The sequence below is a fragment of the Mus pahari genome, chromosome 14, assembly GCF_900095145.1.
Source record: "Mus pahari chromosome 14, PAHARI_EIJ_v1.1, whole genome shotgun sequence".
Taxonomy (NCBI): Eukaryota; Metazoa; Chordata; class Mammalia; order Rodentia; family Muridae; genus Mus; species Mus pahari.
The window spans coordinates 47,474,860-47,484,677 of NC_034603.1; the positions used below are offsets into that span (position 1 = coordinate 47,474,860).

The 9,818-nt window shown below is 50.2% G+C and overlaps 1 long non-coding RNA gene across 1 annotated transcript in view; it reads right to left on the reverse strand.

The window, feature by feature from the left end:
* Positions 1-1,861: 1,861 nt before the first annotated feature.
* LOC115065382 overlaps positions 1,862-9,818 on the reverse strand; it is a 90,960-nt gene continuing 83,003 nt past the window's right edge. The window contains exons 2-3 of the long non-coding RNA XR_003845176.1: positions 2,973-3,044; positions 1,862-1,957 (exon numbers count right to left, since the gene is read on the reverse strand). This is a non-coding gene — a long non-coding RNA (uncharacterized LOC115065382). The remainder of the gene's footprint in view (positions 1,958-2,972; positions 3,045-9,818) is intronic.

The following is a 9,818-nucleotide window of genomic DNA, read 5'->3' on the forward strand; positions in this document are numbered from 1 at the left end:
CTTCTGCCCTCTTTGTAGGGCACCCCAGGCCAGGATGCTGTTATAAAGTTGGGCTCTGCTCTTCTAACAGTCTCAACTTTCTCAGACTCACACCTGTATATTTTTTCTTCCGCAGTGCTGGCTCTAGGCTTCCGGGCCAGGCTGGTTTTCTTATCTGAATTGGGGCTGGCCTCCACAGGACCCTGTCATGAATAGACTAGAGGCCCCTCTTCCCTCCTTGAGCCATATTAGACCTGAGATTCTCACTTGATGCCCCCCCCCCTGACCAGTTGCAGCAGGGTGGATCCATGTCCCACCTAGGGGCCAAATGAACTGTACTCCTTAGTTCAAGTCCATGGATCCCAGTGGCTGAATTCACCAGCTGGGTTCTGGATTGATGGCCTGGGGTGGGGCAAGGTGATGGTCAGGGTTGGGTAAGGGACCAATGTTCTACCTTGCCTCACACAGGCTGGATAACCGACCACCTTACTTGGAGAGTGATCGAGGACAGCAAGAAAAATGAGGGACTTTCAGGGGCAGCTGTGTTTCCTGACTCAGTCATAATGCCCCTAAAAATCCTTATTGTTCTTGCAGTGTGCATCGGAGTCGCTGTGCCACCCGCCTGGCCCTTCCAGGATGGAAGAACCCTTCCTGTTCTTAGACTGCAGTGCCCCCGCCAAAATACGGCGGGGTGAGCATGTACTGGTTGTTGCAATGGTTAATGTGGCTCACACACTAATTTGCATGCATGTTCTTGATTTCCTTTCAGGGAGGGTCAGCATGGGATAGAGGAGGACAGGGGTGGGGGTGCGTTCCTGGGTCTCCCCGTTTCATACCAGGGCAAGGGGTAGCTGCCTTACAGAATTCCTCCACACCTGTTTCCTGAGAGGTGGGACAGGAACTTGTTTTTGTTTTGTTGTAAGCTTCACGTGAAGACTCTCAGAGCCTGTAGCTACTTTGGTCTGGCCATTTCTCCTCGGCTGGGATCCCAGAACTTGTTCCTTCTCCATCCCTGTTACTCCAGACAACACCTCTATGCTCAGCCCGTGTCTCCACCTTCCCCAGCCCCAATCTACATGTAGTTTGACTTGGGGGGCCTCCGGGTGTGGATGGATAGGATCTGCAGAGCAGCATACATGCCTTTTCATCTGTCCGCCTGTCCATCCACCCATCCATCCATTTTTGAAATAGGGTCTCATGTAGCCAGGATTGGCCTCAATCTCCTGGTCCTCCTGACACTGAGATTGTAGACACGTGCTCGCTACCACCCTGGACCTTTTCAACCAGAGTCATCTTGTGACGTGTTCTTCTCCCCTACCACGACCATGCCACATCAATGTCACCAAATCTCAAAGCACCTGTTTGTCTGCCAGCTGAGGCTGGGAGCTTGTCCCTGGATGGACAGACAGGATGGGGATGTATTAAGCATCACGGGGCCCGCTACAGCAAATCACCCAGTGTCTCAAGGACCTCACATCAGCAGGGATGGTCATCTTCAGGTCACCAGGAGGAACCAGCTTGGAAGCGCTCATCATCTGACAAGACACTCTCGGTGTTTGGTGTATGCTGGACCTCCATGACTGCCCTGCCAGCCAGGCCTCGATCTGTGGATGGTTTCGAAAAGGCCAGGTTTGTTCAGGAGCTGCCTGCTGGTAACTTGCTGGGTAAAGACGGAATGGATTTCCAAGCAGCTTGGCTTGCTTTTGCTAACTTCAGTCACCACCCTTCCCTAGATAGAGCCCCTTTGCCCTTGCCTGCCCCTGCCTCAAACCTCCTTGTTCCTTCCCGTGGTCCTCATTCTTTACCAAAGCACTTTCAATAGTACAGGGCTGGGGAGGTGGCTCAGGAAAGTGCTCTCACCACAGGTTCCAGCCTGGATACGTGGTGGCTCACCTGTGAGCTCAGGTGGATAGACAGCGATGGTTCTGTGGGTCTGGTCAGCCACCCATTCTATCCAAATCCAGGTTCAGTGAGAAATCTGTCAAAGAATAAGGTGTAGAGAGTGTTTGAGGAAGGCACTGTGAGGTGAACTTCTGGACACACACACACACACACACTAGGAGAACTCACAAGAGATCCACCTGCCTCTGCTTCCCAAGCTGAGACAAAAGGTATGTGCTACTATGCCTGGCCTCGTACATTAGTTCCTAAAATGCAAACTGATGACTATTTTTTTTTTCCCTCCCAAATAGAAGTGCCTTCAAATGCTATTGAGCATTGGATCAAAGGGAAGAGTGAGATTCATAAACATGTATCCCTGAACTGTCTGTTGTGAGCCAGACCTTCACACTTTTTCTGGCCACACCCCATTAACAGGATGGGACTTTTGGAGGGGAGGGACATGTGCCGTGTGCACACTTGGAGGTCCGGCTGCCAGTCTCCTGGGATCAAGCTGCCGTTTACTTGTGGAGCCATCTCGATGGCGTCTTTAAAAATGTAATATTCTGTGAGCTGTTGTTGGGTTTTCCACTTTCATATGGGTTCCGGGGATAGAACTCAGCTCTGTCAGTCTTGCAGGGCAAACACTCTTATGCACTGAGTCACAGGGGGATTTTTATGGGAGCCAGGCCTCTCTCCCAGTGAGCTACAGGCCTGTGCCTTCAGGAGCCTGGATTTCTTTATTTCTTTTTTTTCTGAGGAGGATATGAAGATGTCTGCTACCGACTGCCTTCCAGCCAGGAACTAAAGAGCTCTTGCTGGAGGGGGTGGAAGGCTCAGAGTGGATGTTCCTGACTGACAGCTCTCTCTGGCCTTTTGACCCTTGAGTCACTTGAGGAGTGCTAAAGGCCTGTGTTTCCGGTGTCTGTTGATACAGCCTAGATCAGAGTTACAGGAATCAAGAGCAACCTGGGGTGGGTGCCTGGGCTGTGTCTTGGTAAGCAGACAGGAGGAACCATCAGGTTACAGGCCCACAAGAGGGAACTGAAGAGTGCCCTTTGGAGAATGGGACCATTTGCCTCTGGCAGGCAAAGGTAACCAGGGGACTTACTTACCGAGGACAGTACGGGAAATGGCAGAGCTGGGATTCCCATCTCCAGTTCTGACTCCCAAGATGAGCAACGTTTCTGTAATAGTGGTATTCATTGTTAGTATATAGGAAACATAATGTAGTTTTTACAGATGTGTTTACCCGCATGTGTACTACATGCATGCTGGGCCCCACAGAGGCCAGAAGAGACCGTCAAGTTCCTCTAGAATTATCTAGGTGGTTGTAAGCTGTCCAGTGGGGGTGCTGGGAACTGAACCCAGGCCCCCTGGAAGAGCAGCAAGTGCTTTTAACCACTGAGCCATCTCTCCAGCCCCCTAATATAATATTTAATAGTAACCACTTGGTCATTGTATCCAGAGGTAGGTGGGAGCAGGTGTCTGACCCACAGTAGGGTGGGTCACTCCCATTAGCTACCAGATAGCCAGTGTCTACTGGCCTGACGCTCAGTGGCCATTCAGTCTGTCACACTACCACTAATCCAAGCTCTAGGTAGGGCACAGGTACCCTTTTACAGACAGGAACAGCCTGGGTTTGGGCCATCTGCCTGCTGCTTCTCCACTCAGGGACAGCCAGGAAGGAATGAGGCCATGCTTGGGGCCTGTGTGGAGGGAAAGCCCCGGCTACTGGGGTACCATGGTATTTGGCAAACTGCCTCTCCTCCTCTGCCAAGTCAGTTCTGGAAGCACGGCCTAGGGATGAGCTGAATTGGTCGGCAGCGCAGTGAGCTGACCGAGAGACTTCCATTGTTGGCTTCAGGAAGCGGGTAGCTGTTTTCCAACAGGTTGGCAGAGCCGGCCAGCCAGCCTGCCTTGGAATTGGCGGATGGGAGTTGAGAACACTCTTTTCCTGGAGCCTCTGGGCTCTGGGCCAGGCCCTCAGGCTTCCTTTGGAGGGGGTGGAGGGTGGGAGCAAGTGATGGAGCCGTTCTTGCCCGGCTTGGCACGGGCCTTTCCCCTTCCTCGGTCTGGCTCATGCCCTGTTCTCTGCCCAGCCCTCTCCGCAGCAGAGTGCACACTCTTGGCACTGGTATCCATGAAGCCTGCTTTCCAGAAAGCGGGACGGCCACACAGGCTGACTCGGCCAGCGCCTCAGTGGGGGTGGGATGTGACCCTCAGCGGCCTTGTCCCACGTGGGCCACAAACCCCTGCCACAGAGGAACCAAGAGCTCTGGGGTCAGATCAAGGGCAGCCACCTTGGGAAGGCTCGCATCCTCCCTCTGCCTGTTGCCTGTTTGATAGCTACAGGAGTCCTCTATAGAATGTATTTTACATACAGCTCTGACAGTTTCTGCCTGCCTTTTCCCTTCCAGGAGGACCCTTGAACTGCGAACACTTGTGCGTGCATCCAGCAGGAAAGTTGTTCCCTTGGAGGGTAGTCAGCACTGCCGGACACTGAGGTGACATTTGGGTCTTCCCATGGGGTTGCTGTCTTCTGCTGTTGATCCTGCAAGGCTGGCCTCTCCTGACAGTTGCTTCTTTGACCTCTGGTCCTGAATTCGGTTGGGTGGATGGCTCTGGATTAAGTGCAGGCCTTGCCTCTGTCCTGGGTTCCCTGAGGTTTGGACCACTGAAGCCCAGGCCGGGAGGAGGTATTCATCTCCGGAGGAGTTTCAAGTTCAGATGCCAGCAGCTGTGGGCTCTGGCTTAGACCTGGGGCCTCTGCACGGCTCCCCCTTCCCTGTCAGATGTCTTGGGGGCAGGCACCCAGTAGCTTTCTGTTTTGCAGAACTGCAAAGAAGCAGTACTCACTCTGTCCCTACCCCACCCCCTCTTTTGGTACTGGAGTTTGAATTCAGGGCTTTAGACATTTTAGGCAAGTGCTCTACGGCTGAGAGATATATTTCCAGCCCCCTTTTGATTTGAGACAGAGTCTTAGAATACAGCTCAGCCTGGCCTCAAACTCATAATCCTTTTAGCTCCATCTCCAGAGCACTAACATTAAGCTGTGTGTCACCATGCCCAACAGCTTTCCTGTTTGACCCCTGTGTCAGGAGTAGCCCTGGATGGAGGTGGGGTCTGTTCCTGATGGCGTGGCCATTGCAGAGGTGTCTGGCGATGCCACAGCACACTGATAGGTAGAGGGTCAGTTTTCCATGGCCCTTGTTTCTGATGATATATTGTTCCTCCAAAAGGTCACCCTTTTGCTCCGTTTGACCAGGGTTCAGGTATGACCTGCCTCACCCCCTGGCTTTAGAGGTAGGCATTGTATTCCAAGCCTGGGAACAGACTGCTGAGTTGTCCCACCATGGGACTTCAATTGCATCTTTTCACGGGAGTTGCTCAGTTAACAGAATGTCAGCTTGGAATTGCTGGTGGACAAGTTGGTATGCACGTGAGGATGAAGCCAATAAAGAAAGAAAACACCTAGTGTTTTTTTCAGGGACACGCATCCTTGTATCTGTCACCATCAGGTTGGAATACTTCTTACCTGCCCTGAGCAGCTCCATCCATCCCTTTGGTGGCCAGTCCTCCAGCCTGGGTCCACCACTCACCTGTCTAGTGATTCTTCTTGTCTTTTCTGGATGTTCACGGGGTATTGTGTATCTACGTTTCTCTTAGTGTGTTTCAAGAACCATTCCTCTGTATGCTGTAGGGGTCAGCCCCTCCTTTGCAGGATGGGCAGCATTTGTTTAGCCATCTTGAGGATGGTGGCTGTTGCCAGATTTTGGTGGTTCTGAATAAAACTGTTTTGAGGGGCTGGTGAGATGGCTCAGCGGGTAAGAGCACCCGACTGCTCTTCCAAAGGTGCAGAGTTCAAATCCCAGCAACCACATGGTGGCTCACAACCATCCTTAACAAGATCTGTCCCTCTTCTGGAGTCTCTGAAGACAGCTACAGTGTACTTACATATAATAAATAAATCTTTTTAAAAAACTGTTTTGAATGGTCAAGTTGGAGAACAGGTTCATTCAGCAGCAGGGAATGGCTTTTGTGAAGGCAGAGAGAATTGTCCCGAGGTCACATAACTGTCACAGGGAACCCAGATAGGGATGCCTGGTGCAGTGGAAGTGGTGAATGTTGGGTGGGCTTAATAAAGAGGTTCACAAAAATGTACTCTAAAACCAGACAGTGCAGCTATGGGGTTCACACTGCTGACTTCTCAGTCTCCCTTTCACATGTAAGGCCCTAGACATCAGCTTTCTGACTCTTGTGGGGTAGGGGGGTGTCTGGTCTACCTGCTGCATGGCAGGTGGTTAACAAACGTGCTGAAGCGAGGACTACTGCCCATTTCCCTCCTCTGGAGTGCCCTGCCTTCCAGTCTCCATGTACAGAGGCCATTTTGCCTTCTCTGCTTGTCCTTGGCTGACCCCTGAGCTTACTGGAGTGGCTTCTAGGAGTCTGAGGTGTTTTCATGAAAATTTTATTTAAAAGTTCTCCGTCTAAGGCCTCCTATACCACTCTATCCGTTCATATATTTGGTTTTACAATTCCCCATTAGTGCGCCCAGTCTCTGAGGTACCGGGCCCTTTTCTGCTTTCAAGGAGCTTTTGTTTCTAGACTAGGTCTCAGTTGCCCAAGCCCATCTTGACCTTACTAAGATTACTGCCCTGCATCACCAGTAATGTAGTTATTGTTATTGTCCAGGAGAGACTTGCTACAGTAACATGGAGTTCAGAGAGCAACTTTATGAAGTCAGTTTTCCCCATCCACTTTTGCATGGGTTCTGGGGATTGAACTCGGGTCTCTAGGCTTTCAAGGCAAGCTCCCTCGTCTGCTGAGCCATCTCATAGGACCATAGACTTATTTATAGTACTCTGGCCCTGGAATATTTTAACCGTCCTGAAAACCAAGTGGTTACATGATCTTCCTGAAGCCAGAGCTAGCCTACCCTGATTGGCTCAAGGACTGGACACGATCCAAACACAATATTCCAAATCATCCTTGTAGATCATTAAGCTGTAAGTACCAGATTCTAGCTACCAGGAGCCTCATGAGAAAATGAGACCCTGTGGCTGCCAGCTAAGATCAGTCCCTTTCCCTCTGCACTGGCTAATTTTATGTCAACTTGACACAGGTTAGTATTGAGAGAGGAACCTCAATTGAGAAAATATCTCCATAAGACGAAGCTGTATTTTCCCGATCAGTAGCTAAGCCTATAGAGCATAGGAATAGTTAGTGATTAATGTGGGAGGGGCCACCTCTGGGCCGCTAGTCCTGGGGTTAAAAAAGCAGACTAAGCAAGCTATGGAGAGCAAGCCGGTAAGCAGCACTCCTCCATGGCCTCTGCCTCAGCTCCTGCCTCCTGGTTCCTCCCTGTTTTTGAATTGCTGTCCTGACTTCCTTCAGTGATGAACAGTGATGTGTAATCACAAGCAAAATAAACTCTTTCCTCCCCAACTTGATTTGGTCATGGCCTCTCATCAATAGTGACCCTAAGACACCCTGTGACTGGCTTATATGGGGCTAGAGTACCACCCCCACTTAACCTTTGAATGATTATCAAGATGATACAGGAAGGTGCTGAGAAATCAGATAGGAGACCAGACTCCTGCTCTACTCCCTATCACCCCAGCTTCACCGAGAATAAACTATTTCACCTACTTCCTGTGTGCTCCATGACTCAAGTTTATGCACTGGTTGGTCCATCTTGACATCTATGGTGAGAACCATGAGAATCTAGCTCACTTGTATCTCTCCCCTATTCCTCCTTTGGTTTTGAGACAGATCCCATTCAGCCCAGATGGGCCTTGAACTTGATATCTGACTGCAGATGACTCTGAACTCCAGATCCCCTTGCCTCTACCTCCTGAGTCCTAGGTCACAGCCATCTGCGACTACACCAGCTCCATCCTGCTCCAGGAATCTCTGGTCCTTCTTGCTTTCCTGTCTCCATATCCTTAGGCCTGGTTTTGTTATCTGTCTGTCCTGCCCTTTTAAGATAAGAACTATGGGCACCTCTGCCAATCCTCTGCTTAGTCACAGCCCACCCTTGTCACTGGTCACTTTTTAACCTCTCCATGTTACTGTCTCTTCCACTGCTCAACCAAAGTCTTTACAGTTCTGGTCACAAGTTAACTCATGAAAAAAGCAAGCTGGGGTATAGCTAAAGGCTTGGATTTAGCTAAGGGCTTGGGTATAGCTAATAATTGGGGTATAGCTAAAGGCTTGGGTGTGGCTCAAGGCTAGAACACTCACCTTGCACACCAGAGATGCTGGGTTCCATTTACAGTGACATAATCCAACTATGATGGTCAGCTATTATTCACTGTAAGCTCCCTTTTAACTTTGCTGCTCTTGTGCACACATGCATGCGTATGTGCATCCATGCGGGGGTGTGGGTGTGTGCAGGGGGCGGATATTGGGGATGGAAGCCAGGGCCTTATCCTTGCTGGGCAAATACCCTACCATTGAGCTCCACCCGTGGCCCTAAACTCCCCCTTAGATGAAGCTGGTCTGATCTCCATTTGTTGGATATGGCTGGTATGTCTTAACTTTCACATTCAAGTTTTGTTGACTTTGTTTGAATGAAAATGTACCCCCACACACACATAGGGTCATATATTAGGGTGTCTAGTTCCCTGTTGGTAGACAGGAAGGATTAGGTGTCGCCTTGTTGGAGGAGATATGACCTTGTTGGAGAAGGCCTGTCACTGGGGTGTGGGTTTTGACGTTTTAAAGCCCATGCCAGGCCCAGTCTCTTTCTCTGCCTACTGCCTTTGGATCATGATGTAAGCTCTCTCCGCTCCATGGCCAGGCCTACCTGCTACGATGACCATGGACGCTCTGAAACTATAAGCAAGCCTCCAGCAAAATTCTTTCTTCTATAATCTGCCTTGGTCTCTTCACAGCAACAGAATAGTAACTAAGACATTGCCTTAGATGAATGTTGTCCACATACTTTCAAGCACATGTACGCCCAGGACCAACTTCCTGGGGCCAAGAGGAAGTGTCAATCTGTGCTCTGAACAGACCTGTGCCTGGCTGAATCCTCTGTGGTCACTGCCTTGAAATTCACAATGATATCTAACCAAAGCCTCAGGAATGCTGTAGCCATCGTAGCCATCGTAGCCATCGTAGCCATCGTAGCCATCGTAGCCATCGTGCTAGGAGAAGCCTGGACGCCAGGAAAAAGACAGGGTTCCCAGGGAGGTACTCGAGGATCCGGGAAAAATCCAAGCAAGAGGCCCTGGGCCCAAGTGGTAATGGTGGGAATGCATGGACCCGTGTTAGCCCTGGTGAGGAGGGATCCCCACATTACAAAGCCCAGGTCCCCAGGATGTGTAGGTGTCCTAGGGCTTTTGACTGGCAGGTCCTGCACTGAGTTCCTAGTTACCAGACTTTGGTACCTTGGGCTCCACCAGCGTGCCCCGTGACATAGATGCAGTCTACCTCGGTATGCGTGCAAAGCCAGTTTGCTGTGTTTGTTGGTGAGAAATCTGCCTGCTTTCAGCCACTTACCCTAGAGGTCCAGTGAGGAAGATGAGAAACGTTGTTGTCTATTAGCCAGAATCTCTTAGTAACCAGTAAGAGGGTTGGGCAGTCGTTTATAGATGGATTCCAACCAATCAATGCAAAACAAGTGAATTCTAATACCAAATGGATGTGGTGGCCCACGCCTGAAATCCCAGTACTTACAGGGTATAGCAGGAGGGTGGAGGCTAGCTAGTGTGGGTTACAGGTGAGATCCTGTCTCAAAACAAGAAATACAAACATCTACTTGCACATATATGTATACATATATACATGCTATATCTATCACATGTGTATACACACACATCAATTTCAGTTTTTAATGGATTTGCATAACAAGACCCTGTCTCAAAATAGATATCAAATACATACACTCACAACAATGGTTTCTCTCTCTCTCTCTCTCTCTCTCTCTCTCTCTCTCTCTCTCTCTCTCTCTC